Source organism: Primulina tabacum, chromosome 10, assembly GCF_025594145.1.
Source record: "Primulina tabacum isolate GXHZ01 chromosome 10, ASM2559414v2, whole genome shotgun sequence".
In the NCBI taxonomy this organism is placed as follows: domain Eukaryota; kingdom Viridiplantae; phylum Streptophyta; class Magnoliopsida; order Lamiales; family Gesneriaceae; genus Primulina; species Primulina tabacum.
The window spans coordinates 39,610,131-39,636,111 of record NC_134559.1 but is presented as its reverse complement, the minus strand read 5'-3'; the positions used below and the strand labels follow the sequence as shown (position 1 = coordinate 39,636,111).

General features: G+C 43.5%; 23 non-coding genes and 6 pseudogenes across 23 annotated transcripts; all 29 read right to left on the bottom strand.

Moving 5' to 3' along the window:
* Positions 1-537: 537 nt before the first annotated feature.
* On the bottom strand, positions 538-655 carry LOC142506522 (5S ribosomal RNA). The gene has a single exon (XR_012804811.1). It is a non-coding gene; the product is annotated as a 5S ribosomal RNA (ribosomal RNA).
* Positions 656-1,338: 683 nt separating this feature from the next.
* On the bottom strand, positions 1,339-1,457 carry LOC142506875 (5S ribosomal RNA). The gene has a single exon (XR_012805150.1). It is a non-coding gene; the product is annotated as a 5S ribosomal RNA (ribosomal RNA).
* Positions 1,458-2,137: 680 nt separating this feature from the next.
* Positions 2,138-2,256, bottom strand: LOC142507363 (5S ribosomal RNA). The gene has a single exon (XR_012805623.1). It is a non-coding gene; the product is annotated as a 5S ribosomal RNA (ribosomal RNA).
* A 680-nt stretch (positions 2,257-2,936) lies between these two features.
* LOC142507176 (5S ribosomal RNA) lies at positions 2,937-3,055 on the bottom strand. The gene has a single exon (XR_012805438.1). It is a non-coding gene; the product is annotated as a 5S ribosomal RNA (ribosomal RNA).
* Positions 3,056-3,740: 685 nt separating this feature from the next.
* On the bottom strand, positions 3,741-3,859 carry LOC142515533 (5S ribosomal RNA). Its single transcript, XR_012811375.1, has one exon. It is a non-coding gene; the product is annotated as a 5S ribosomal RNA (ribosomal RNA).
* Positions 3,860-4,540: 681 nt separating this feature from the next.
* LOC142508283 (5S ribosomal RNA) lies at positions 4,541-4,659 on the bottom strand. The gene has a single exon (XR_012806504.1). It is a non-coding gene; the product is annotated as a 5S ribosomal RNA (ribosomal RNA).
* Positions 4,660-5,340: 681 nt separating this feature from the next.
* On the bottom strand, positions 5,341-5,458 carry LOC142510143 (5S ribosomal RNA). Its single transcript, XR_012808273.1, has one exon. It is a non-coding gene; the product is annotated as a 5S ribosomal RNA (ribosomal RNA).
* Positions 5,459-6,136: 678 nt separating this feature from the next.
* On the bottom strand, positions 6,137-6,254 carry LOC142511058 (5S ribosomal RNA; annotated as a pseudogene).
* A 1,391-nt stretch (positions 6,255-7,645) lies between these two features.
* LOC142510988 (5S ribosomal RNA) lies at positions 7,646-7,764 on the bottom strand (annotated as a pseudogene).
* A 683-nt stretch (positions 7,765-8,447) lies between these two features.
* LOC142510486 (5S ribosomal RNA) lies at positions 8,448-8,564 on the bottom strand. Its single transcript, XR_012808595.1, has one exon. It is a non-coding gene; the product is annotated as a 5S ribosomal RNA (ribosomal RNA).
* A 682-nt stretch (positions 8,565-9,246) lies between these two features.
* Positions 9,247-9,365, bottom strand: LOC142515149 (5S ribosomal RNA). Its single transcript, XR_012811007.1, has one exon. It is a non-coding gene; the product is annotated as a 5S ribosomal RNA (ribosomal RNA).
* Positions 9,366-10,045: 680 nt separating this feature from the next.
* On the bottom strand, positions 10,046-10,160 carry LOC142512550 (5S ribosomal RNA; annotated as a pseudogene).
* A 680-nt stretch (positions 10,161-10,840) lies between these two features.
* On the bottom strand, positions 10,841-10,959 carry LOC142517272 (5S ribosomal RNA). Its single transcript, XR_012813026.1, has one exon. It is a non-coding gene; the product is annotated as a 5S ribosomal RNA (ribosomal RNA).
* Positions 10,960-11,641: 682 nt separating this feature from the next.
* On the bottom strand, positions 11,642-11,765 carry LOC142512161 (5S ribosomal RNA; annotated as a pseudogene).
* Positions 11,766-13,131: 1,366 nt separating this feature from the next.
* LOC142509404 (5S ribosomal RNA) lies at positions 13,132-13,250 on the bottom strand. The gene has a single exon (XR_012807579.1). It is a non-coding gene; the product is annotated as a 5S ribosomal RNA (ribosomal RNA).
* Positions 13,251-13,928: 678 nt separating this feature from the next.
* LOC142508582 (5S ribosomal RNA) lies at positions 13,929-14,047 on the bottom strand. Its single transcript, XR_012806789.1, has one exon. It is a non-coding gene; the product is annotated as a 5S ribosomal RNA (ribosomal RNA).
* Positions 14,048-14,683: 636 nt separating this feature from the next.
* Positions 14,684-14,802, bottom strand: LOC142506295 (5S ribosomal RNA). Its single transcript, XR_012804590.1, has one exon. It is a non-coding gene; the product is annotated as a 5S ribosomal RNA (ribosomal RNA).
* Positions 14,803-15,486: 684 nt separating this feature from the next.
* On the bottom strand, positions 15,487-15,604 carry LOC142507139 (5S ribosomal RNA). Its single transcript, XR_012805402.1, has one exon. It is a non-coding gene; the product is annotated as a 5S ribosomal RNA (ribosomal RNA).
* A 673-nt stretch (positions 15,605-16,277) lies between these two features.
* Positions 16,278-16,392, bottom strand: LOC142509802 (5S ribosomal RNA). Its single transcript, XR_012807956.1, has one exon. It is a non-coding gene; the product is annotated as a 5S ribosomal RNA (ribosomal RNA).
* Positions 16,393-17,060: 668 nt separating this feature from the next.
* On the bottom strand, positions 17,061-17,177 carry LOC142506786 (5S ribosomal RNA). Its single transcript, XR_012805065.1, has one exon. It is a non-coding gene; the product is annotated as a 5S ribosomal RNA (ribosomal RNA).
* Positions 17,178-17,840: 663 nt separating this feature from the next.
* Positions 17,841-17,956, bottom strand: LOC142510430 (5S ribosomal RNA). The gene has a single exon (XR_012808541.1). It is a non-coding gene; the product is annotated as a 5S ribosomal RNA (ribosomal RNA).
* A 659-nt stretch (positions 17,957-18,615) lies between these two features.
* On the bottom strand, positions 18,616-18,734 carry LOC142511479 (5S ribosomal RNA; annotated as a pseudogene).
* A 634-nt stretch (positions 18,735-19,368) lies between these two features.
* Positions 19,369-19,487, bottom strand: LOC142514979 (5S ribosomal RNA). The gene has a single exon (XR_012810848.1). It is a non-coding gene; the product is annotated as a 5S ribosomal RNA (ribosomal RNA).
* Positions 19,488-20,160: 673 nt separating this feature from the next.
* LOC142512700 (5S ribosomal RNA) lies at positions 20,161-20,280 on the bottom strand (annotated as a pseudogene).
* Positions 20,281-20,970: 690 nt separating this feature from the next.
* On the bottom strand, positions 20,971-21,089 carry LOC142515482 (5S ribosomal RNA). The gene has a single exon (XR_012811326.1). It is a non-coding gene; the product is annotated as a 5S ribosomal RNA (ribosomal RNA).
* A 690-nt stretch (positions 21,090-21,779) lies between these two features.
* On the bottom strand, positions 21,780-21,899 carry LOC142507274 (5S ribosomal RNA). The gene has a single exon (XR_012805534.1). It is a non-coding gene; the product is annotated as a 5S ribosomal RNA (ribosomal RNA).
* A 687-nt stretch (positions 21,900-22,586) lies between these two features.
* LOC142517155 (5S ribosomal RNA) lies at positions 22,587-22,705 on the bottom strand. The gene has a single exon (XR_012812917.1). It is a non-coding gene; the product is annotated as a 5S ribosomal RNA (ribosomal RNA).
* A 1,980-nt stretch (positions 22,706-24,685) lies between these two features.
* LOC142517456 (5S ribosomal RNA) lies at positions 24,686-24,804 on the bottom strand. The gene has a single exon (XR_012813201.1). It is a non-coding gene; the product is annotated as a 5S ribosomal RNA (ribosomal RNA).
* Positions 24,805-25,481: 677 nt separating this feature from the next.
* LOC142515385 (5S ribosomal RNA) lies at positions 25,482-25,600 on the bottom strand. Its single transcript, XR_012811233.1, has one exon. It is a non-coding gene; the product is annotated as a 5S ribosomal RNA (ribosomal RNA).
* Positions 25,601-25,981: the final 381 nt, after the last annotated feature.

Below are 25,981 nucleotides of genomic sequence, written 5' to 3'. Positions count from 1 at the left end.
GACCCCTGGAAGTGCTCGTGTCGCGCCCGTTTACGAAAATTATGGATAAAAAGTCGAAATAATTGTTTTTAATGAGTAACCATCTCCGAGTAATCTGCGTCATTCCCTTCCGCACAGAACCGGCTCACGACAAAAAAAATCACTAAATGTTTCAGAAAATAGAAAAAAAATAAGAAGAACAAAATAGCGAATGTAAAGCTATTATTATTCCTGGGATACGATAAAATGGAACGGAATCGAATTTGGAATCCTAAGCGGATTTCGAGGAAACGGAAACTAACAAAAGCGAAAAATCGCAATTAGAGGGTCTTAGAGAAGGAATTCGGCTAAAATCTCGCCAGCTCTTGCTCTTTGCGAGTAATGAGTCTCGTTAGTTTGCCCGTTTACAATCAAAGTGACCTACATTTATGTCCAAATCTGGCACTCCCCGAGCTACGTTGATTTCACATGTTATCTGGTACCGATCGAGATTCAAATGATTTGAGCCTAAAATCGTCAGTCAACAAGTAATCATTTAAAAATAGAAAAACACGAAAAGGGGTGCAACACGAGGACTTCCAAGGGGTCACCCATCCGAGTACTGCTCTCGCCCAAGCACGCTCAACTTCGGAGTTCCGAAGGGATCCGGTGCATTAGTGCTGGTATGATCGCACCCGACATTGAGTGGGATGTTTATTCTTATATCCCTCGAGTACGTGTGGAGCGGGAGGCGATGGACAGCACGCGGCACTGCTCTCGCCCAATCAGAACCTTGAAGTTAAGCGTTCTGGCGCGATGGCAGAGCAAGGATGGGTGACCTCCCTAGGAAGCCCTCATGTCGCGACCTTTTACGAAAATTATGGATAAAACAGTCGAAATAATTGTTTTTAATGAGTTAACCGTCTCCGGAGTAATCTGCGTCATACCCTTCCGCACAAAACCGGCTCACGACAACAAAAATCGTTAATGTTCCCAGAAAATAGAAAAAAATAAGAAGAAAAAATAGCGAAAGTAAAGCTATTATTATGCCTGAGATACGATAAAATGGAACCGGAATCGAATTTCGAACTTCATTAGCGGATTTCTCGAGGAAACGAAAGCTTAACAGAAGCGGGAAATCGCAAATTAGAGGGTCTTAGAGAAGGAATTCGGCTAAAATCTCGCCAGCTCATTGCCGAGTAATGAGTCTCGTTCGTTTGCCCGTTTACAATCAAATTAGCCTACAATTTTGTCCAAATCCGACATTGTCCGAGCTACGTTGATTTCACATGTCTAATCTGGTCCCGATCGAGATTCAGATGATTTGAGCCGAAAATCGTCTGTCAACATGTAATCAATCAAAATTGAAAAACACGAAAAGGGGTGCAACACGAGGACTTTCCAGGGGGTCAACCATCCTAGTACTGCTCTCGCCCAAGCACGCGTAACTTCGGAGTTCTGATGCGACCCGGTGCATTAGTGCTGGTATGATCGCACCCAACATTGTGTGGGATGTTTATTCTTATATCCCTCGAGTACGTGTGGAGCGGACGACGATGGACAACACGCGGCACTGCTCTCACCCAATCAAAACCATGAAGTTAAGCGTTCTGGCGCGATGACAGAGCTAGGATGGGTGACCTCCCTGGGAAGTTCTCGTGTCGCGACCGTTTACGTAAATTATGTATAAAACAGTCGAAATAATTGTTTTTAATGAGTTAACCGTCTCCGGAGTAATCTGCGTCATACTCTTCCGCACAGAACCGGCTCACGACAACAAAAATCGCTAAATGTTCCCAGAAAATAGAAAAAAAAAAAAAAAGAAGAAAATAGCAAATGTAAATAATTATTATGTCTGGGATACAATAAAATGGACCCGAAATCGAATTTTGAACTTCCAAAGTGGATTTCTCGAGGAAACAGAAGCTTAACAGAAGCGGAAAATTGCAAATTAGAGGGTCTTAGAGAAGGAATTTGGCTAAAATCTCGCCAGCTCATTGCCGAGTAATGAGTCTCGTTCGTTTGCCCGTGTACATCAAATTAGCCTACAATTTTGTCCAAATTCGGCAGTGCCCGAGCTACGTTGATTTCACGTCTTATATGGTCCCGATCGAGATTCAAATGATTTGAGCCGAAAATCGTCTATCAACAAGTAATCAAAAATAGAAAAACAAGAAAAGAGGTGCAACACGAGGACTACCCAGGGTGTCACCCATTCTAGTACTACTCTCGCCCAAGCACGCTTACCTTCGAAGTTCCGATGGGATCCGGTGCATTAGTGCTGGTATGATCGCACCTGACATTGAGTGGGATTTATTCTTATATCCCTCGAGTACGTGTAGAGCGGGAGGCGATGTACAACACGCGGCACTGCTCTCGCCCAATCAGAACCATGAAGTTAAGCGTTCTGGCGCGATGGTAGAGCTAGGATGGGTGACCTCCCTGGGAAGTCCTCGTGTCGCGACCGTTTACGAAAATTATGGTAAAACAGTCAAAATAATTGTTTTTAATGAGTTAACCGTCTCCGGATTAATCTGCGTCATCTTTCGTACAGAACCGGCTCACAACAACAAAAATCGCTAAATGTTCCCAGTAAATAGAAAAAAATAAGAAGAACAAAATAGCGAATGTAAAGCTATTATTATTCCTGGGATACGATAAAATAGAACCGGAATCGAATTTCGAACTTCCTAAGCGGATTTCTCGAGGAAACGGAAGCTTAACAGAAGCGGAAAATCGCAAATTAGAGGGTCTTAGAGAAGGAATTCGGCTAAAATCTCAACAGCTCTTTGCCGAGTAATGAGTCTCGCTCGTTTTCCCGTTTACAATCAAATTGGCCTACAATTATGTCCAAATCCGGCACTGCCCGAGCTACGTTGATTTCACATGTCTTATCTGGTCCCGATCGAGATTCAGATGATTTGAGCCAAAAATTGTCAGTCAACAAGTAATCAATCAAAAATAGAAAAACACGAAAAGGGGTGCAACACGAGGACTTCTCTGGGTGTCACCCATCCTAGTACTGCCCTCGCCCAAGCACGCTTAACTTCGGAGTTCTGATGGAATCCGGTGCATTAGTGCTGGTATGATGGCAACCGACATTGAGTGGGATGTTTATTCTTTAATCCCTCTAGTACGTGTGGAGCGGACGGCAATGGACAACACGCGGTACTGCTCTCCCCCAATCAGAACCAAGAAGTTAAGCGTTCTGGCGCGATGGCAAAGCTAGGATGGGTGATCTCCCTGGTAAGTGCTTGTGTCGCGATCGTTTACGTAAAATGGATAAAACTGTCGAAATAATTGTTTTTAATGAGTTAACCGTCTCCGAAGTAATCTGCGTCATACCCCTCCGCACAGAACCGGCTCACGACAACAAAAATCGCTAAATGTTCTTAGAAAATAGAAAAAAAATAAGAAGAAGAAAATAGCGAATGTAAAGCTATTATTATGCCTGGGATACGATAAAATAAAACCGGAATCGAATTTCGAACTTCCTTAGCGGATTTCTCGAGGAAACAGAAATTTAACAGAAGAGGAAAATTGCAAATTAGAGGGTCTTAGAGAAGGAATTCGGCTAAAATCTCGCCAGCTCTTTGCCGAGTAATGAGTCTCGTTCGTTTGCCCGTTTACAATAAAATTGACCTACATTTATGTCCAAATCTGGCACTCCCCGAGCTACGTTGATTTCACATGTCTTATCTGGTACCGATCGAGATTCAAATGATTTGAGCCTAAAATCGTCAGTCAACAAGTAATCATTTAAAAATAGAAAAACACGAAAAGGGGTGCAACACGAGGACTTCCCAAGGGGTCACCCATCCTAGTAGTGCCCTCGCCCAAGTACGCTTAACTTCGGAGTTCAGATGGGATCCGGTGCATTAGTGCTGGTATGATGGCACCCGACATTGAGTGGGATGTTTATTCTTATATCCCTCTAGTACGTGTGAAGCGGACGGCAATGGACAACACGCGGTACTGCTCTCCCCCAATCAGAACCATGAAGTTAACCGTTCTAGCGCGATGGCAAAGCTAGGATGGGTGACCTCCCTAGGAAGTCCTCGTGTCGCGAAGGTTTACGTAAATTATGGATAAAACAGTCGAAATAATTGTTTTTAATGAGTTAACCGTCTCTGGAGTAATCTGCGTCATACCCTTCCGCACAGAACCGGCTCACGACAACAAAAATCGCTAAATGTTCCCAGTAAATAGAAAAAAAATAAGAATAACAAAATAGCGAATGTAAAGCTATTATTATGCCTGGGATACGATAAAATGGAACCGGAATCGAATTTCGAACTGCCTAAGTAGATTTCTCGAGGAAACGGAAGCTTAACAGAAGCGGTAAATCGCAAATTAGAGGTTCTTAGAGAGGGAATTCGGCTAAAATCTCGCCAGCTCATTGCGAACAATGAGTCTCATTCGTTTGCCGTTTACCATCAAATTAGGTCACAATTTTGTCCAAATCCAGCCGTGCCCGAGCTACGTTCATTTCACATGTCTTATCTGGTCCCGATCGAGATTCAGATGATTTGAGCCGAAAATCGTCAGTCAACAAGTAATCAAAAATAGAAAAACACGAAAATGAGAGTAACACGAGGACTTCCCAGGGGGTCACCCATCCTAGTACTGCTCTCGCCCAAGCACGCCTAACTTCGGAGTTCTGATGTGAACCGGTGCATTAGTGCTGGTATGATCGCACCCGACATTAAGTGGGATGTTTATTCTTATATCCCTCGAGTACGTGCGGAGCGGCGGCGATGGACAACACGCGGCACTGCTCTCGCCCAATCAGAACCATGAAGTTAAGCGTTCAGGCGCGATGGCAGAGCTAGGATGGGTGACCTCCCTGGGAAGTCCTCGTGTCGCGACCGTTTACGTAAATTAGGGATAAAACAATCGAAATAATTGTTTTTAATGAGTTAACCGTCTCCGGATTAATCTGCGTCATACCCTTCCGCACAGAACCGGCTCACGACAACAAAAATCGATAAATGTTCCACAAAAATAGTAAAAAAATAAGAAGAATAAAATAGCGAATGTAAAGCTATTATTATGCTTGGGATACGATAAAATGGAACTAGAATAGAATTTCAAACTTCCTAAGCGGATCTTTCGAGGAAACAAAACGTTAACAAGAACTGTAAATCGCAAATTAGAGGGTCTTAGAGAAGGAATTCGGCTAAAATCTCGCCAGCTCTTTGCGGAGCAATGAGTCTCGTTCGTTTGCCCATTTACAATCAAATTAGGCTACAATTTTGTCCAAACTCGGCAGTGCCCGAGCTACGTTGATTTCACATGTCTTATCTGGTCCGATCGAGATTCAAATGATTTGAGCCAAAAATCGTCTGTCAACAAGTAATCAAAAATAGAAAAACACGAAAAAGGATGCAACACGAGGACTTCCCAGGGGGTCACCCACCCTGGTACTCTCCCGGCCAAGCACGCTTAACTTCGGAGTTCTGATGATATCCGGTGCGTTAGTGCTGATATGATCGCACGCGACATTGAGTGCGATGTTTATTCTTATATCCCTCGAGTACGTGTGGAGCGGGCGGCGATGGACAACACGTGGCACTGCTCTCGCCCAATCAAAACCATGAAGTTAAGCGTTCTGGCGCGATGGCAGAGCTAGGATGGGTGACCTCCCTGGGAAGTACTCGTGTCGCGACTGTTTATGTAAATTATGGCAAAAACAGTCGAAATAATTGTTTTTAATGAGTTAACCTTCTCCGGAGTAATCTGCGTCCTACCCTTCCGCACAGAACCGGCTCACGACAACAAAAATCGATAAATGTTCCCAAAAAATAAAAAAAAATAAGAAAAGAAAATAGCGAATGTAAAGCTATTATTATGCCAGGGATACGATAAAATAGAACCGGAATCGAATTTCGAACTGCCTAAGCGGATTTCGAGGAAACGGAAGCTTAAAAGAAGCGGTAAATCGCAAATTAGAGGGTCTTAGAGAAGGAATTCGGCTAAAATCTCGCCAGCTCATTGCGAAGTAATGAGTCTCGTTCGTTTGCCCGTTTACCATCAAATTAGGTTACAATTTTGTCCAAATCCAGCTGTGCCCGAGCTACGTTGATTTCACATGTCTTATCTGGTCCCGATCGAGATTCAGATGATTTGAGCCGAAAATCGTCTGTCAACAAGTAATCAAAAATAGAAAACACGAAAAGAGGAGCAACACGAGGACTTCCCAGGGGGTCACCCATCCTAGTACTGCTCTCGCCAAGCACGCCCAACTTCGGAGTTCTGATGGGAACCGGTGCATTAGTGCTGGTATGATCGCACCCGACACTAAGTGGGATGTTTATTCTTATATCCCTCGAGTACATGCGGAGCGGGCGACGATGGACAACACGCGGCACTGCTCTCGCCCAATCAGAACCATGAAATTAAGCGTTCTGGCGCGATGGCAGAGCTAGGATGGGTGACCTCCCTGGGAAGTCCTCGTGTCGCGACCGTTTACGTAAATTAGGGATAAAACAGTCGAAATAATTGTTTTTAATGAGTTAACCGTCTCTGGATTAATCTGCGTCATACCCTTCCGCACAGAACCGGCTCACGACAACAAAAATCGATAAATGTTCCACAAAAATAATAAAAAATAAGAAGAAGAAAATAGCGAATGTAAAGCTATTATTATGCCTGAGATACGATAAAATGGAACCGGAATCGAATTTCAAACTTCCTATGCAGATTTTTCGAGGAAACGGAAGCTTAACAGAAGCGGTAAATCGCAAATTACAGGGTCTAAGAGAAGGAATTCGGCTAAAATCTCGCCACCTCATTGCGCAGTAATGAGTCTCGTTTGTTTGCCGTTTACAATCAAATTAGCCTACAATTTTGTCCAAATCCAGCAGTGCCCGAGCTACGTTGATTTCACATATCCTATCTGGTCCCGATCGAGATTCAGATGATTTGAGCCGAAAATCGTCTGTCAACAAGCAATCAATAAAAAATTAAAAAACACGACCCGACATTGAGTGGGATGTTTATTCTTATATCCCTTGAGTACTGTGGAGCGGGCGACGATGGACAACACGCGGCACTGCTCTCGCCCAATCAGAACCATGAAGTTAAGCGTTCTGGCGCGATGGCAAAGCTAGGATGGGTGACTTCCATGGTAAGTCCTCGTTTCGCGACCGTTTACGTAAATTATGGATAAAACAGTCAAAATAATTGTTTTAATTGATTAACCGTCTCGGAGTAATCGGCGTCATAACCCTTCAGCACAGAACGGCTCACGACATACAAAAATTCGCTACATGTCTCCCAGAAAATAGAAAAAAAAAATAAGAAGGAAACAATAATAGCGAATATAAAGCTACTTATTATGCCTTTGGGATTACGAATACTATAAACTGGAACCGGCAGGATCGAATTGCGAACTTCCTACGGGATTTTTGAGGAACTCGCAAGCTTAACCGTAGGGAAAATCGCCAAAGTTTGAGGATTTAGAGACGGAAATTCGGCTAAATCTTTCCAGCTTCATCTGCGGAGTGAATGAGGTTTCGTTCGTTTGCCCGTTTACAATCAAATTAGACCTACAATTTTTTCCAAATCCGGCAGTGCCCGAGCAACGTTGATTTCACATGTCTTATCTGGTTCTGATCGAGATTCAATGATTTAAGCCAACAAATCGTTTGTCAACAAGTAATCAAAAATAGACAAAACACGAAAAAGGATGCAACCCGAGGACTTCCCAGGGGGTCACCCACCCTGGTACTGCTATCGTCCAAGCACACTTAACTTCGGAGTCCTGATGAGATCCGGTGCGTTAGTGCTGATATGATCGCACGCGACCATTGAGTGGGATGTTTCTGTTTATATCCCTCGAGCACGTTTGGAGCGGGCGGGGCGATGGACAACACGCGGCACTGCTCTCGCCCAATCAAAACCCATGAAGTTAAGCGTTCTGCACGATGGCAGAGCTAGGATGGTGACCTCCCTGGGAAGTCCTCGTGTCGCGACTGGTTTACGTAAATTATGGCTAAAACTGTTCAGCAATAATTGTTTTAATGAGTTAACCCTCTCCGAAGTATCTACGTCATACCCTTTCCGCACAGAACCGGCTCCGACCACAACTATCACTAAATGTTCCCAAAAAATAGATCAAAAAAAGAAGGAAATACGAATGTAAAGCTATATATGCCTGGGACACGATAAAATGTAACCGGAATCGAATTTCGAACTTCATAAGCGGATTTCTCGAGGAAAACGGAAGCTTAAAAGAAGCGGTAAATCGCAAATTAGAGGGTCTTAGAGAAGAAATTTAGCTAAATCTCGCCAACTCGTTGCGGAGTAATGAGTCTCGTCCGTTTGCCCATTTACAATAAAATTAGCCTACAATTTGGTCCAAATCCGGCAGTGCCCGAGCTACGTTGATTTCACATGTCTTATCTGGTCCCCGATCGAGATTCAGATGATTTGAGCCGAAATCGTCTGTCAACAAGCAATCAATAAAAATTAAAAAACAAGAAAAAGGGGTGCAACACGAGGACTTCCTAGGGGGTAACCATCCTGGTACTGCTCTCGCCCAAACGCGCTTAACTTCGGAGTTCTGATGGGATCCGGGCATTAGTGCTGGTATGATCGCACCCGACATTGAGTGGGATGTTTATTCTTATATCCCTTGAGTACGTGTGGAGCGGGCGACGATGGACAACACGCGCACTTGCTCTCACCCAAATCAGAACCATGAAGTTAAGCGTTCTGGCGCGATGGCAGAGCTAGGATGGGTGACTTCCCTGGTAAGTCCCCGTGTCGCGATCGTTTACGTAAATATGGATAAAACAGTCGAAATAATTGTTTTTAATGATTTAACCATCTCCGGAGTAATCTGCGTCATACCCTTCAGCATAGAACCAGCTCATGACAACAAAAATCGCTCAATGCTCCCAGAAAATAAAAAAAAAAAAGATGAAAATAGCGAATGTAAAGCTATTATATGCCTTGTGATACGATAAAATGGAACCGGAATCGAATTTCGAACTTCCTAAGCGGATTTTTCGAGGAATCGCAAGCTTAACAGAAGCGGGAAAATCGCTAATTTGAGGGTCTTAGAGAAGGAGTTTGGCTAAAATCTCGCCAGTTCATTGCGGAGTAATGAGTCTCGTCCGTTTTCCCCCGTTTACAATCAAATTATCCTACAATTTTGTCTGAATCCAGCTGTGCCCGAGCCACGTTGATTTCACATGTCTTATCTGGTCCCGATCGAGATTCAGATGATTTGAGCCGAAAATCGTCTGTCAACAAGTAATCAAAAATAGAAAAACAGGAAAAGGGGTGCAACACGAGGACTTCCCAAGGGGTCATCCATCCTAGTACTGCTCTCGCCCAAGCACGCTTAACTTCGGAGTTCTGTTGGGAACCGGTGCATTAGTGCTGGTATGATCGCACCCGACATTGAGTGGAATGTTTATTCTTATATCCCTTGAGTACGTGTGGAGCGGGCGACGATGGACAACACACGGCACTGCTCTCGCCCAATCAGAACAATGAAGTTAAGCGTTCTGGCGCGATGGCAGAGAGGAGGGGTGACATCCATGGGAAGTCCTCGTGTCGCGATCGTTTACGTAAATTATGGCTAAAACACTCGAAATAATTGTTTTAATGAGTTAACCGTCTCCGGAGTAATCTACGTCATACCCTTCCGCACAGAAACGGCTCACGACCAACAAAAATCGCTAAATGTTTTAAAAAAATAGATAAAAAAAGAAGAAGAAAATAACGAATGTAAAGCTATTATAATGCCTGGGATACGAATAAAATGGAACCGGAATCAAATTCGAACTTCCTAAGCGGATTCTCGAGGAACGGAAGCTTAACAGAAGCGGTTAAATCGCAAATTAGAGGGTCTTAGAGATGGAATTCCGTCTAAAATCTCGCCAGCTCATTGCGAAGTAATGAGTCTCGTTCGTTTGCCCGTTTTACAATCAAATTAGGTCACAATTTTGTCCAAATCCAGTAGTGCACGAGCTACGTTGATTTCACATGTCTTATCTGGTCCCGATAGAGATTCAGATGATTTGAGCCGACAAATCGTCTGTCAACAAGTAATCAAAAAAAGAAAAACACAAAAGGAGTACAACACGAGGACTTCCAGGGGGTCACCATCCTAGTACTTTCTCGCCCAAGCACGCTTAACTTCGGAGTTTGATGGGATCCAGTGCATTAGTGCTCGTATGATCGCACCTGACATTGAGTGGGATGTTTATTCTTATATCCCTCGAGTACGTGTGGAGCGGGCGGCGATAGACAACACGCGGCACTGCTTTCACCCAATCAGAACCATGAAGTTAAGCATTCTGGCGTGATGGCAGAGCTATGATGGGTGACCTCCCTGAGAAGTCCTCGTGTCGCGACCGTTTACGTAAATTAGGGATAAAACAGTCAAATAATTGTTTTTAATGAGTTAACCGTCTCTGGATTAATCTGCGTCATACCCTTCCGCACAGAACCGGCTCACGACAACAAAAATCGATAAATGTTCCACAAAATAGAAAAAAATAAGAGGAAGAAAATAGCGAATGTAAAGCTATTATTATGCCTGACGATAAAATGGAACCGGAATCGAATTTCAAACTTCCTATGCAGATTTTTCGAGGAAACGGAAGTTTAACAGAAGCGGTAAATCGCAAATTACAAGGACTTAGAGAAGGAATTCGGCTAAAATCTCGCCACCTCATTGCGTAGTTATGAGTCTCGTTCGTTTGCCCGTTTACAATCAAATTAGCCTACAATTTTGTCCAAATCCGGCAGTGCCCGAGCTACGTTGATTTAACATGTCTTATCTGGTCCCGATCGAGATTCAGATGATTTGAGCCGAAAATCGTCTGTCAACAAGCAATCAATAAAAAATTAAAAAACACGAAAAGGGGTGAAACACGAGGACTTCCCAGGGGGTCACCCATCCTGGTACTGCACTCGCCCAAGCGCGCTTAACTTCGGAGTTCTGATGGGATCCGGTGCATTAGTGATGGTATGATCGCACCCGACATTGAGTGGGATGTTTATTCTTATATCCCTTGAGTACGTGTGGGCGGGCGACGATGGACAACACGCGGCATTGCTTTCACCCAATCAGAACCATGAAGTTAAGCTTTCTGGCGCGATGGCAGAGCTATGATGGGTGACTTCCACGGTAAGTCCCCGTGTCGCGATCGTTTACGTAAATTATGGATAAAACAGTCGAAATAATTGTTTTTAATGAGTTAAACGTCTCCGGAGTAATCTGCGTCATACCCTTCAGCACAGAACCGGCTCATGACAACAAAAATCGCTCAATGCTCCCAGAAAATAGAATAAAAAATAAGTTGAAAATAGCGAATGTAAAGCTATTATTATGCCTGTGATACGGTAAAATGGAACCGGAATCGAATTTCGAACTTCCTAAGCAAATTTTTCGAGGAATCGCAAGCTTCACAGAAGCGGAAAATCGCTAATTTGAGGGTCTTAGAGAAGGAATTTGGCTAAAATCTCGCCAGTTCATTGCGGAGTAATGAGTCTCGTCTGTTTGCCCCCGTTTACCATCAAATTAGCCTACAATTTAGTCCAAATCCGGCAGTGCCCGAGTTACGTTGATTTCACTTGTCTTATCTGGTCCTGATAGAGATTCAGATGATTTGAGCCGAAAATCGTCTGTCAACAAGTAATCAAAAATAGAATAACACGAAAAGGGGTAAAACACCAGGACTTCCCAGGTGGTCGGGTCACCCATCTTAGTACTGCTTTCGCCCAAGCACGCTTAACTTCGGAGTTCTGATGGGATCTGGTGCATTAGTACTGGTATGATCGCTCCCGACATTGAGTGGGATGTTTATTCTTATATCCTTCGTGTACGTGTGGAGCGGACGGCGATGGACAACACACGGCACTGCTCTCGCTCAATCAGAACCATGAATTTAAGCGTTCTGGCGCGATGACAGAGCTGGGTGACCTCCCTGGGAAGTACTCGTGTCGCGACCGTTTACGTAAATTATGGCTAAAACAGTCAAAATAATTGTTTTTAATGAGTTAACAGTCTCCGGAGTAATATGCGTCATACCCTTCCGCACAGAGCTTGCTCACGACAACAAAAATCGATAAATGTTCCCAAAAAATAGATAAAAAAAGATGGAAATAACGAATGTAAAGCTATTATTATGCCAGGGATACGATAAAATGGAACCGGAATCGAATTTCGAACTGCCTAAGCGGATTTTCGAGGAAACGAAAACTTAACATAAGCGGTAAATCGCAAATTAGAGGGTCTTAGAGAAGGAATTCGGCTAAAATCTCGCCAGCTAATTGCGAAGTAATGAGTCTCGTTCGTTTGCCCGTTTACAATCAAATTAGGTCACAATTTTGTCCAAATCCAGCAGTGCCTGAGCTACGTTGATTTCACATGTCTTATCTGGTCCCGATCGAGATTCAGATGATTTGAGCCGAAAATCGTTGTCAACAAGTAATCAAAAATAGAAAAACACGAAAAGGTGTACAACACGAGGACTTCCTCTGCCCAAGCACGATTAACTTCGGAGTTCTGATGGGATCCGGTGCATTAATGCTCGTGTGATTGCATCCGACATTGAGTGGGATGTTTATTCTTATATTCCTCGAGTACGTGTGTAGCGGGCGGCGATGGACAATACGCGGCACTTTTCGCCCAATCAGAACCATGAAGTTAACCGTTCTGGCGCGATAGCAGAGCTAGGATGGGTGACCTCGATGGAAAAACCTCGTGACGCGACCGTTTACGTAAATTATGGATAAAACAGTCGAAATAATTGTTTTTAATGAGTTAACCGTCTCCGGAGTAATCTGCGTCATACTATTCCGCACAGAACCGGCTCATGACAACAAAAATCGCTAATTGGAACCGGAATCAAATTTCAAACTTCCTAAGCAGATTTTTCGAGGAAACAGAAGCTTAACAAAAGCGGTAAATCGCAAATTACAGGGTCTGACAGAAGGAATTCGGCTAAAATCTCGCCACCTCATTTCGCAGTAATGAGTCTCGTTCGTTTGCCCGTTTACAATCAAATTAGCCTACAATTTTGTCCAAATCCGGCAGTGCCCGAGCTACGTTATTTCACATGTCTTATCTGGTCCCGATCGAGATTTGATGATTTGAGCCGAAAATCGTCTGTCAACAAGCAATCGATCAAAAATTTAAGAACACGAAAAGGGGTGCAACACGAGGACTTCCCAGGGGGTCACGCATCCTAGTACTGCTCTCGCCATGGCACGCTTAACTTCGGAGTTATGATGGGATCCGGTGCATAAGTGCTGGTAAGATCGCACCCAACATTGAGTGGGATGTTTATTCTTATTCAGTACGTGTGGAGCGGTCGGCGATGGACAACACGCGGCACTGCTCTCGCCCAATATGAACCATGAAGTTAAGCGTTCTAGCGCGATGGCAGTGCTAGGATGGGTGACCTCCATGGGAAGTCCTCGTGTCGCGATCGTTTATGTAAATTATGGATAAAACAGTCGAAATAATTTTTTTAATGAGTTAACCATCTCCGGATTATTCTTCGTCATACCCTTCCGCACAGAACCGGCTCACGACAACAAAAATCGCTAAATGTTCAAAGAAATAGAAAAAAATAAGAAGAAGAAAATAGCGAATGTAAAGCTATTATTATGCCTGGGATACGAAAAAATTGAACCGGAATCGAATTTCGAACTTCCTAAGCGGATTTCTCGAAGAAACGAAAACTTAACAGAAGCGAAAAATCGAAAATTAGAGGGTTTTAGAGAAGGAATTCGACTAAAATCTCGCCAGCTCATTGCGGAGTAATGAGTCTCGTTCGTTTGCCCGTTTACAATTAAAGTAGCCTTCAATTTTGTCCAAATCCGGCAGTGCCCAAGCTATGTTGATTTCACATGTCTTATCTGGTCTCAATCGAGATTCAGATGATTTGAGCCAAAAATCGTCTGTCAACAAGTAATCAATCAAAAATAGAAAAACACGAAAAGGGGTGAAACACGAGGACTTCCCAGAGGGTCACCAATCCTAGTACTGCTCTCGCCCAAGCACGCTTAACTTCGGAGTTCTGATGGGATCCGATGCATTAGTGCTGGTATGATAGCACCTGACATTGAGTGGGATGTTTATTCTTATATCCCTCGAGTACATGTAGAGGGTGGCGATGGACAACACGCGGCATGCTCTCGCCCATTAGGAACCATGAAGTTAAGGATTCTGGCGCGATGGCCGAGCTAGGATGAGAGACCTTCCTGAGAAGTCCTCGTGTCGTGACCGTTTACGTAAATTATGGCTAAAACAGACGAAATAATTGTTTTTAATGAGTTCACCATCTCCAGAGTAATCTGCGTCATACCCTTTCCGCACAGAACCGGCTCACGAAAACAAAAATCGCTAAATGTTCCCAGAAAATAGAAAAAAATAAGAAGAAAAAAATAGCGAAGGAATCGAATTTCGAACTTCCTAAGCATATTTCTCGAGGAAACAGAAGCTTAACAAAACGGAAAATCGCAAATTATAGGGTCTTAGAGAAGGAATTCGGCTAAAATCTTGCCAGCTCATTGCGGAGTAACCCGTTCGTTTGCCCGTTTACAATCAAATTAGCCTAATATTTTGTTCAAATCTGGCAGTGCCCGAGCTACAATGATTTCACATGTCTTATCTGGTCCGGATCGAGATTCAGATGATTTGAGCCGAAAATCGTCTGTCAACAAGTAATTAATCAAAAATAGAAAAACACGAAAAGGAGTGCAACAAGAGGACTTCCCAAGGGGTCACCCATCCTAGTACTGCTCTCGCCCAAGCACGCTTGACTTCGGAGTTCTGATTGGATCCGGTGTATTAGTGCTAGTATGATCGCACCCGACATTGAGTGGGATGTTTATTCTTATATCCCTCGAGTACGTGTGGAGCGGGCGACGATGGACAACACGCGGCACTGTTCTCACCCAATAAGAACCATGAAGTTAAGCGTTCTGGCGCGATGGCAGAGCTAGGATGGGTGACCTCCCTGGAAAGTCCTCGTGTCGTGACCGTTTACGGAAATTATGGATAAAATAGTCGAAATAATTGTTTTTAATGAGTTAACCGTCTCCGGAGTAATATGCGTCATACCCTTCCGCACAGAACCGGCTCACGACAACAAAAATCGCTAAATGTTCCAAAGAAATAGAAAAAAATAAGAAGAAGAAAATAGCGAATGTATAGCTATTATTATGCCTGGATACGAAAAAATAGAACCGGAATCGAATTTCGAACTTCCTAAGCGGATTTCTCGAGGAAACGGAAGCTTAACAGAAGCGGAAAATCGTAAATTAGAGGGTCTTAGAGAAGAAATTCGGCTAAAATCTCGCCAGCACTTTGCATATTAATGAGTCTCGTCCGTTTGCCCGTATACAATAAAATTAGCCTACAATTTTGTCCAAATCCGGCAGTGCCCGAGCTACGTTGATTTCACATGTCTAATCTGGTCCCGATCGAGATTCAGATGATTTGAGCCGAAAATCGTCTGTCAACAATAATCAATCAAAAATTAAAAAACACGAAAAGGGGTGCAACACGAGGACTTCCCAGGGGGTCACCCATCCTAGTACTGCTCTCGCCCAAGCACGCTTAACTCGGAGTTCTGATGTGATCCGTTGCATTAGTGCCGGTATGATCGCACCGACATTGAGTGGGATGTTTATTCTTATATCCTCGAGTACATAAGGAGCGCGTGGCGATGGACAACACGCGGCACTGCTCTCTCCCAATAAGAACCATAAGTTAAGCGTTCTGGCGCGATGGCAGAGCTAGGATGGGTGACCTTCTTGAGAAGTCCTCGTGTCGTGATCGTTTACGTAAATTATGACTAAAACAGTCGAAATAATTGTTTTTAATGAGTTAACCGTCTCCGGAGTAATCTGCGTCATACCCTTTCGCAAAGAACCGACTCACGACAACAAAAATCGCTAAATGTTCCCAGAAATGAAAAAAAATAAGAAGAAGAAATAGCGAATGTAAAGCTATTATTATGCTTAGATACGATAAAATGGAACCGGAATCGAATTTTAAACTTCCTAAGCGGATTTCTCGAGGAAACGGAAGCTTAACAGAAGCGGAAAATCGCAAATTAGAGGGTCTTAGAGAAGGAATTCGGCTAAAATCTCGCCCGCTCATTGCGGAGTAACCCGTCGTTTGCCCGTTTACATCAAATTAGCCTAATATTTTGTCCAAATCTGGCAATGCCCGAGCTACATTGATTTCACATGTCTTATCTAGTCTCGATCGAGATTCTGATGATTTGAGGCAAAAATCGTCTGTCAACAAGTAATCAATCAAAAATAAAAAAATAGGAAAAGGAGTGCAACAAGAGACTTCCCAAGGGGTCACCCATGCTAGTACTGCTGCCCAAGCACGCTTAACTTCGGAGTTCTGATGGGATCCGGTGCATTAGTACTGGTATGATCGCACCCTACATTGAGTGGGATGTTTTTCTTATATCCCTCGAGTACATGTGGAGCGGGCGGCGACGGACAACACGCGTCACTACTCTCGCCCAATCAACAATGAAGTTAAGGTTCTGGCGCGATGGCAGAGCTAGGATGGGTGACCTCCCTGGGAAGTCCTCGTGTCGCGACCGTTATTTAAATTATGGATAAAACTGTCGAAATAATTGTTTTTAATGAGTTAACCGTCTCCGGAGTAATCTGTGTCATACCCTTCGCACAGAACCGGCTCACGACAACAAAAATCGATAAATGTTACCAGAAAATAGAAAAAAAAATAAGAAAAGGAAAATAGCGAATGTAAAGCTATATTATGCCTGGGATACGATAAATGAACCGGAATCGAATTTCGAACTTCCTAAGCGGATTTCTCGAGGAAAGAAGCTTAACAGAAGCGGAAAATCGCAAATTAGAGGGTCTTAGAGAAGAATTCGGCTAAAATCTCGCCAGCTCATTGTGGAATAATGAGTCTCGTCCGTTTGCCCGTTTACAATCAAATTAGCCTACAATTTTGTCCAAATCCGGCAGTGCCCGAGCTACTTTATTTCACATGTCTTATCTGGTCCCGATCGAGATTCAGATATTTGAGCCGAAAATCGTCTTAACAAGTAATCAAAAATAGAAAAACACGAAAAGGGGTGCAACGCGAGGACTTCCCAGGGGTCACCCATCCTAGTACTGCTCTCGCCCAAGCACGCTTAACTTCGGAGTTCTGATGGGATCCGGTGTATTAGGCTGGTATGATCGCACCCGACATTGAGTGGGATGTTTATTCTTATATCCCTCGAGTACGTGAGGAGCGGGCGGCGATGGACAACACGCGGCACTGCTCTCGCCCAATCACCATGAATTAAGCGTTCTGGCGCGATGGCAGGCTAGGATAGGTGACCTCCTGGAAGATCGTGTCGCGACCGTTTACGTAAATTATGGATAAAACAGTCGAAATAATTGTTTTTAATGAGTTACCGTCTCGGAGTAATCTGCGTCATACCCTTCCGCACAGAACCGGCTCACGACAACAAAAATCGCTAAATGTTCCCAGAAAATAGAAAAAAATAAGAAAAAAAAATCGAATGTAAAGCTATTATTATGCCTCGGATACGATAAAATGGAACCGGAATCGAATTTCGAACTTCCTAAGCGGATTTCTCGAGGAAACGAAGCTTAACAGAAGCGTAAATCGCAAATTAGAGGTCTTAGAGAAGGAATTCGGCTAAAATCTCGCCAGCTCATTGCGAGTAATGAGTCTCGTTCGTTTGCCGTTTACAATCAAATTAGCCTACAATTTTGTCCAAATCGGCAGTCTCCGAGCTACATTGATTTCACATGTCTTATCTGTCCCGATCGAGATTCAGATGATTTGAGCCGAAAATCGTCTGTCACAAGTAATCAATCAAAAATAGAAAAACACGAAAAGGGTGCAACACGAGGACTTCCAGGGGTCACCCATCCTAGTACTGCTCTCGCCCAAGCACGCTTAACTTCGAGTTCTGATGGGATCCGGTGCATTAGTGCTGGTATGATCGCACGATTGAGTGGGATGTTTATTCTTATTCCTCGAGTACGTGGAGCGGGCGGCGATGGACAACACGCGGCACTGCTCTCGCCCAATCAAACCATGAAGTTAAGCGTTCTGGCGCGATGGCAGAGCTAGGATGGTGACCTCCCTGGGAAGTCCTCGTGTCGCGACCGTTTACGTAAATTATGGATAAAACAGTCGAAATAATTGTTTTTAATGAGTTAACCGTCTCCGGAGTAATCTGTGTCATACCCTTCCGAACAGAACCGGCTCACGACAACAAAAATCTAAATGTTCCCAGAAAATAGAAAAAAAATAAGAAGAAGAAATACGAATGTAAAGCTATAATTATGCCTGGGATACGATAAATGAACCGGAATCGAATTTCGAACTTCCTAAGCGGATTTCTCGAGGAAACGAAGCTTAACAAAGCGAAAAATCGCAAATTAGAGGGTCTTAGAGAAGGAATTCGGCTAAAATCTCGCCAGCTCATTACGGAGTAACCCGTCGTTGCCCGTTTACAATCAAATTAGCCCAATATTTTATCCAAATCTGGCATGCCCAAGCAACATTGATTTCACATGTCTTATCTGGCCCAGATCGAGATTCTGATGATTTGAGCCAAAAATCGTCTGTCAACAAGTAATCAATCAAAATAGAAAAACACGAAAAGGGTGCAACACGAGGACTTCCAAGGGGTCTCACCCATCCTAGTACTGTTCTGCCCAAGCACGGTTAACTTCGGAGTTCTGATGGGATCCGGTGTATTAGTACTGGTATGATCGCACCCACCCTACATTGAGTGGGATGTTTATTTTATATCCCTCGAGTACATGTGGAGCGGGCGGCGATGACAACGCGCGCACTACTCTCGCCCAATCAAACAATGAAGTTAAGCGTTCTGGCGCGATGGCAGAGCTAGGATGGGTGACCTCCCTGGGAAGTCGTCGTGTCGCGACCGTTTATGTAAATTATGGATAAAACAGTCGAAATAATTGTTTTTAATGAGTTAACCGTCTCCGGAGTAATCTGTGTCATACCCTTCCGCACAGAACCGGCTCACGACAACAAAAATCGCTAAATGTTCCCAGAAAATAGAAAAAAAAAATAAGAAGAGGAAAATAACGAATGTAAAGCTATAATTATGCCTGGGATACGACTAAATGTAACCGGAATCGAATTTCGAACTTCCTAAGCGGATTTCTCGAGGAAATAGAAGCTTAACAGAAGCGGAAAATCCCTCGAGTAATGAGTCGTCCGTTTGCCCGTTTACAATAAAATTAGCCTACAATTTGTCAAATTCCGGCAGTGCCCGAGCTACGTTTATTTCACATGTCTTATCTGATCCCGATCGAGATTCATATGATTTGAGCCGAAAATCGTCAGTTAACAAGTAATCAATCAAAAATAGAAAAACACGAAAAGGGGTGCAACGCGAGGACTTCCCAAGGGTTCACCCATCCTAGTACTGCTCTCGCCCAAGCACGCTTAACTTCAGAGTTCTGATGGGATCCGGTGTATTAGTGCTGGTATGATCGCACCCGACATTGAGTGGGATGTTTATTCTTATATCCCTCGAGTACGTGTGGAGCGGGCGGCGATGGACAACACGCGGCACTACTCTCGCCTGATCAGAACCATGAAGTTAAGCGTTATGGCGCGATGGCAGAGCTAGGATGAGTGACCTCCCTGGGAAGTTCTCGTGTCGCGACTGTTTACGTAAATTATGGATAAAACAGTCGAAATATTTTTTTAATGAGTTAACCGTCTGGAGTAATCTGCGTCATACCCTTCCGCACAGAACCCTCAGCTGCACAAAGAAAAATCGCTAAATGTTCCCAGAAAAATAGAAAAAAATAGTGAATTTAAAGCTGAGTATTATGCCTCGATACGACAAATGGAATTGAAAATCGATTTCAAACTTCCTAAGTGGATTTCTCGAGGGAAACGGAAGCTTAACAAGAGCGGAAAAATCGCAAATTATAGCTCTTAAGGAAAGAATTCGGCTAAAATCTCGCCAGCGTCATTGCGGAGTAATGAGTCTCTTTCGTTTGGCCCGTTTACAATCAATTAGACCTACAATTTTGTCCAAATCTGGCAGTGCCCGAGCTACGTTGATTTCACATGTCTTATCTGATCACGATCGAGATTCAGACGATTTGAGGCGAAAATTGTTTGTCAACAAATAATCAATCAAAAATAGAAAAAACACGAAAGGGGTGCAACATGAGGACTTCCCAGGGGGTCACTCATCCTAGTGCTGCTCTCGCCCAAGCACGCTTCCACTCGGAGTTCGGATGGGATCCAGTGCATTAGTGGCTGGTATAATCCCACCCGACATTGAGTGGGATGCTTATTCTTATATCCCTCGAATACGTGTGGAGCGGGCGGCGATGGACAACACGCGGCACCTGCTCTTGCCCAATCAGAACCATGAAGTAAGCGTTCTGGCGCGATGGCAGAGCTAGGATGAGTGACCTCCCTGGGCAGTGCTTATTTCGCGACCGTTTACGTAAATTATGGATAAAAACTGTCGAAAATAATTGTTTTTAATGAGTTAACCGTCTCCGGAGTAATCTGCGTCATACGCTTCCACACAGAACCGGCTCACGACAACAAAAATCCCTAAATGTTCCCCGAAAATAGAAAAAAATAAATAGAAGAAAATAGCGAATGGTAAAGCTATTATTATGCCTCGGATACGATAAAATAGAACCGGAATCGAATTTCGAACTTCCTAAGCGGATTTCTCGGGGAAATGGAAGCTTAACAAAAGCGGAAAAAAATCGCAAATTAGAGGGTCTTAGAGAGGGAATTCGCTGAAATCTCGCCAGCTCATTGCGGAGTAATAAGTCTCGTTCGTTGCCCGTTACAATCAAATTAGCCTAAAATTTTTTCCAAATCTGTGAGTCCTCGAGCTATGTTGATTTCACACGTCTTATCTTGTCCCGATCGAGATTCAGATGATTTGAGCCGAAAATCGTCCTGTCAGCAATTAATCAATCAAAAATAGAAAAACACGAAAAGGGGTGCAACACGAGGACTTCCGAGGGGGTCACCCATCCTAGTACTGCTCTCGCCCAAGCACGCTTAACTTCGAAGTTCTTATGGGATCCGGTGCATTAGGGCTGGTATGATCGCACCCGACATTGAGTAGGATGTTTATTCTTATATTCCTCGAGTACGTGTGGAGCGGGCGGGCATGGACAAACACGCGGCACTTACTCTTCGCCTGATCAGAACCATGAAGATAAGCGTTATGGCGCGAGTGGCAGATGCTAGGATGAGTGATCTCCCTGGGAAGTTCTCGTGTCGCGACTGTTTACGTAAATTATGGATAAAACAGTCGAAATATTTTTTTTTAATGAGTTAACCGTCTCCGGAGTAATCTGTGTCATACCCTTCCGTACAGAACCGGCTCACGACAAACAAAAATCGTTAATGTTCCCAGAAATAGAAAAAAAAAATAAGAAGAAGAAAATAGCGAATGTAAAGCTATTATTATGCTGAGATACGATAAAATGGAAGCGGAATCGAATTTCGAACTTCTTAAGCGGATTCTCGGAAGGAAACCGGAAGCTTAACAGAAGCGGAAAATCGCAATTACAGGGTCTTAGAAAAGGATTCGGCTAAAATCTCGCTAGCTCATTGCGGAGTAATGAGTCTCGTTCGTTTGCCAGTTACATTCAAATTAGTCTACAATTTTGTCCAAATCTGGCAGTGCCCGAGCTACGTTGATTTCACATGTCTTATCTGATCCCGATCGAGATTCAGATGATTGTGCCGAAAATCGTCTGTCAACAAGGAATCAATCAAAATCGAAAAAACACGAAAATGGGTGCAACACGAGGACTTTCTAGGGGGTCACCCATCCTAGTACTACTCTCGCCTAAGCACTCTTAACTTCGGAGTTCTGATGGGATCCGGTGCATTAGTTTCTGGTATGATCGCACCCGACATTGAGTGGGATGTTTATTCTTATATCCCTCGAGTACGTGTGGAGCGGACGGCGATGGACAACCCGCGGCATTGCTCTCGCCCAATCAGAACCATGAAGTTAATTGTTCTGGCGCGGATGGCAGAGCTAGGATGGGTGACCTCCCAGGGAAGTCCTCGTGTCGCTACCGTTTATGTAAATTAAGGATAAACCAGTCGAAATAATTATTTTTAATGAGTTAACCATCTCCGGAGTAATGTGCGTCATACCCTTCCGCACAGAACCGGCTCACGACAACAAAAATCGCTAAATGTTCCTAGAAACTAGAAAAAAAATAAGAAGAAGAAAATAGCGAATGTAAAGCTATTAATATGCCTGGGATACGATAAAATGGAACCGGAATCGAATTTCAAACATCCTAAGCGGATTTCTCGAGGAAAAAGAAGCTTAACAGAAGCGGAAAATCGCAAATTAAAGGGTTTTAGTGAAGGAATTCGACTGAAATCTTGCAATCTCATTGCGGAGTAATTAGTCTCGTTCGTTTGCCCGTTTACAATCAAATTAGCCTACAATTTTGTCCAAATCTGGCAGTGCCCGAGCTACGTTGATTTCACATGTCTTATCTGATCCGATCGAGATTCACATGATTTGAGCCGAAAATCGTCTGTCAAAAAGTAATCAATCAAAAATATAAAAACACGAAAAGGGGTGCAACACGACGACTTCCCTGGGGGTCTCCCATCCTAGTACTGCTCTCGCCCAAGCACGCTTAACTTCGGAGTTCTGATGGCATCCGGTGCAATAGTGCTGGTATGATCGCACCCGACATTTAGTGGGATGTTTATTCTTATATCCCTCGAGTACGTGTGGAGCAGGCGGCGATGGACAACACGGGGCACTGCTCTCGTCCAATCACAACAACGAAGTTAAGCGTTCTGACGCGATGGCAGAGCTAGGATGGGTGACCTCCCTGGAAATTCCTCGTGTCCCGACTAATTACGTAAATTATGGAAAAAAATAGTCGAAATAATTGTTCTTAATGAGTTAACCGTCTCCGAAGTAATCTGGGTTATATCCTTCCGCACAGATCCGGCTCATGACAAAAAAAATCGCTAAATGTTCGCAGAAAATAGAAAAAAAATAAGAAGAATAAAATAGCGAATGTAAAGCTATTATTATGCTTGGGTTACGTTAAAATGGAACCGGATCGAATTTCGAACTTCATAAGCGGATTTCTCGAGGAAACGGAAGCTTAACAGAAGCGGAAAATCGCAAATTAGAGGGTTTTAGAGAAGGAATTCGGCTAAAATCTCGTCAGCTCATTGCGTAGTAATGAGTCTCGTTCGTTTGCCCGTTTACAATCAAATTAGCCTACAGTTTTGTCCAAATCCGGCAGTGCCCGAGCTACGTTGATTTCACATGTCTTATATGGTTCCGATCGAGATTCAGATGATTTGAGCGAAAATCGTCTGTCAACAAGTAATCAAAAATAGAAAAACACGAAAAGGGGTGCAACATGAGAACATCCCATGATGGCTAACACATGTCTTATCTGGTCCTCGTGTCGCTACCGTTTACGTTAATTATGGCTAAAACAGTCGAAATAATTGTTTTTAATGAGTTAACCGTCTCCGGAGTAATCTACGTCATACCCTTCCGCACAGAACTGGCTCACGACAACAAAAATAGATAAATATTCCCAGAACATATAAAAACAAATAAGAAGAAGGAAATAGCGAATGTAAAGCTATTATAATGCCTGGGATACGTTAAAATGGAAACCGAAATCGAATTTTGAACTTCCTAAGCGGATTTCTCGAGGAAACGGAAGCTTAAAAGAAGTGGTAAATCGCAAATTAGAGGGTCCTAGAGAAGTAATTTAGCTAAAATCTCGCCAGCTCTTAATGAGTCTCGTCCGTTTGCCCATTTACAATCAAATTAGCCTACAATTTTGTCCAAATCCCGCAGTGCCCGAGCTACGTTGATTTCACATGCCTTATCTGGTCCCGATCGAGATTCAGATGATTTGATCCGAAAATAGTCTGTCAACAAGTAATCAAAAATCGAAAAACATGAATAGGGGTGCAACACGAGGACTTCCCAGGGGGTATGATCCCACCCGACATTGAGTGGGATGTTTATTCTTATATCCCTCGAGTACGTGTATAGCAGGAGGAGATGGACAACACGCGGCATTGCTCACGCCCAATCATAACCATGAAGTTAAGCATTCTGGCGCGATGGCAGAGCTAGGATGGGTGACCTCCCTGGGAAGACCTCGTGTCGCGACCGTTTACGTAAATTAAGGATAAAACAGTTGAAATAATTGTTTTAAATGAGTTAACCGTCTCCGGAGTAATCTGCGTCATACCCTGCCGCACAGAACCGGCTCACGACTACAAAAATCGATAAATATTCCCAGAAAATAGAAAAAACAAATAAGAAGAAGGAAATAGCGAATGTAAAGCTATTATTATGCCTGGGATATGATAAAATTGAACCAAAATCAAATTTCAAACTTCCTAAGCGGATTTCTCGAGGAAACAGAAGCTTAATAGAAGCGGTAAATCGCAAATTAGAGGGTCCTAGAGAAGGAATTTAGCTAAAATTTCGCCAGCTCTTTCCGGAGTAATGAGTCTCGTCCGTTTGCCCATTTACAATAAAATTAGCCTACAATTTTGACCAAATCGGGCAGTGCCCGAGCAACGTTAATTTCACATGTTTATCTGGACCAGATCGAGATTCAGATGATTTGAGCCGAAAATCGTCTGTCAACAAGTAATAAAAAATAGAAAAACACCAAAAAGGTGCAACACGAGGACTTCCAATGGGGTAACCCATCCTAGTACTGCTCTCGCCCAAGCACGCTTAACTTCGGAATTCTGATGGGATTCGGTGCATTAGTGCTGGTATGATCGCACCCGACATTCAGTGGGATGTTTATTCTTATATCCCTCGAGTATGTGTGGAGCGGGCGGCGATGGACAACACGCGGCACTGCTCTCGTCCAATCAGAACCATGATTTTAAGCGTTCTTACTCGATGGCAGAGCTAGGATGGGTGATCTCCCTGAGAAGTCCTCGTGTCGCGTTACGGAAATTATTGGTAAAACAGTCGAAATAATTATTTTTAATGAGTTAACCGTCTCCGAAGTAATCTGCGTCATACCCTTCCGCACAGAACCGGCTTACGACAACAATAATCGCTAAATGTTCCCAGAAAATAGAAAAAAAATAAGAAGAAGGAAATAGAGAATGTAAAGCTATTTTAATGCCAAGGACACGATAAAATGTAACCGGAATCGAATTTCGAACTTCATAAGCGGATTTCTCGAGGAAACGGAAGCTCAACAGAAGCGGTAAATCGCAAATTAAAGGGTCTTAGAGAAGGAATTTAGCTAAAATCTCGCCAACTCTTTGCGGAGTAATGAGTCTCGTCCGTTTGCCCGTTTACAATCAAATTAGCCTACAATTTTGTCCAAATCCGGCAGTGCCCGAGCTACGTTGATTTCACATGTCTTATCTTGTCCCGATCGAGATTCAGATGATTTGAGCCGAAAATGGTCTGGCAACAAGTAATAAAAATAGAAAAACACGAAAAAGGGTGCAACACGAGGACTTCCCAGGAGATCACCCATCCTAGAACTGCTCTCGCCCAAGCACATTTAACTTCGGAGTTCTGATGGGATCCAGTGCATTAGTGCTGGTATGATCGCACCCGACATTCAGTGGGATGTTTATTCTTATATCCCTCGAGTACGTGTGGAGCGGGCGGCGATGGACAACACACGGCACTGCTCTCGTCCAATCAGAACCATGATGTTAAGTGTTCTGACTCGATGGCAGAGCTAGGATGGGTGATCTCCCTTAGAAGTCCTCGTGTCGCGTTACGGAAATTATTGGTAAAACAGTCGAAATAATTATTTTTAATGAGTTAACCGTCTCCGTAGTAATCTGCGTCATACCCTTCCGCACAGAACCGGCTTACGACAACAATAATCGCTAAATGTTCCTAGAAAATAGAAAAAAATAAGAAGAAGGAAATAGCGAATGTAAAGCTATTATTATGCCTAGGACACGATAAAATGAAATCGGAATCGA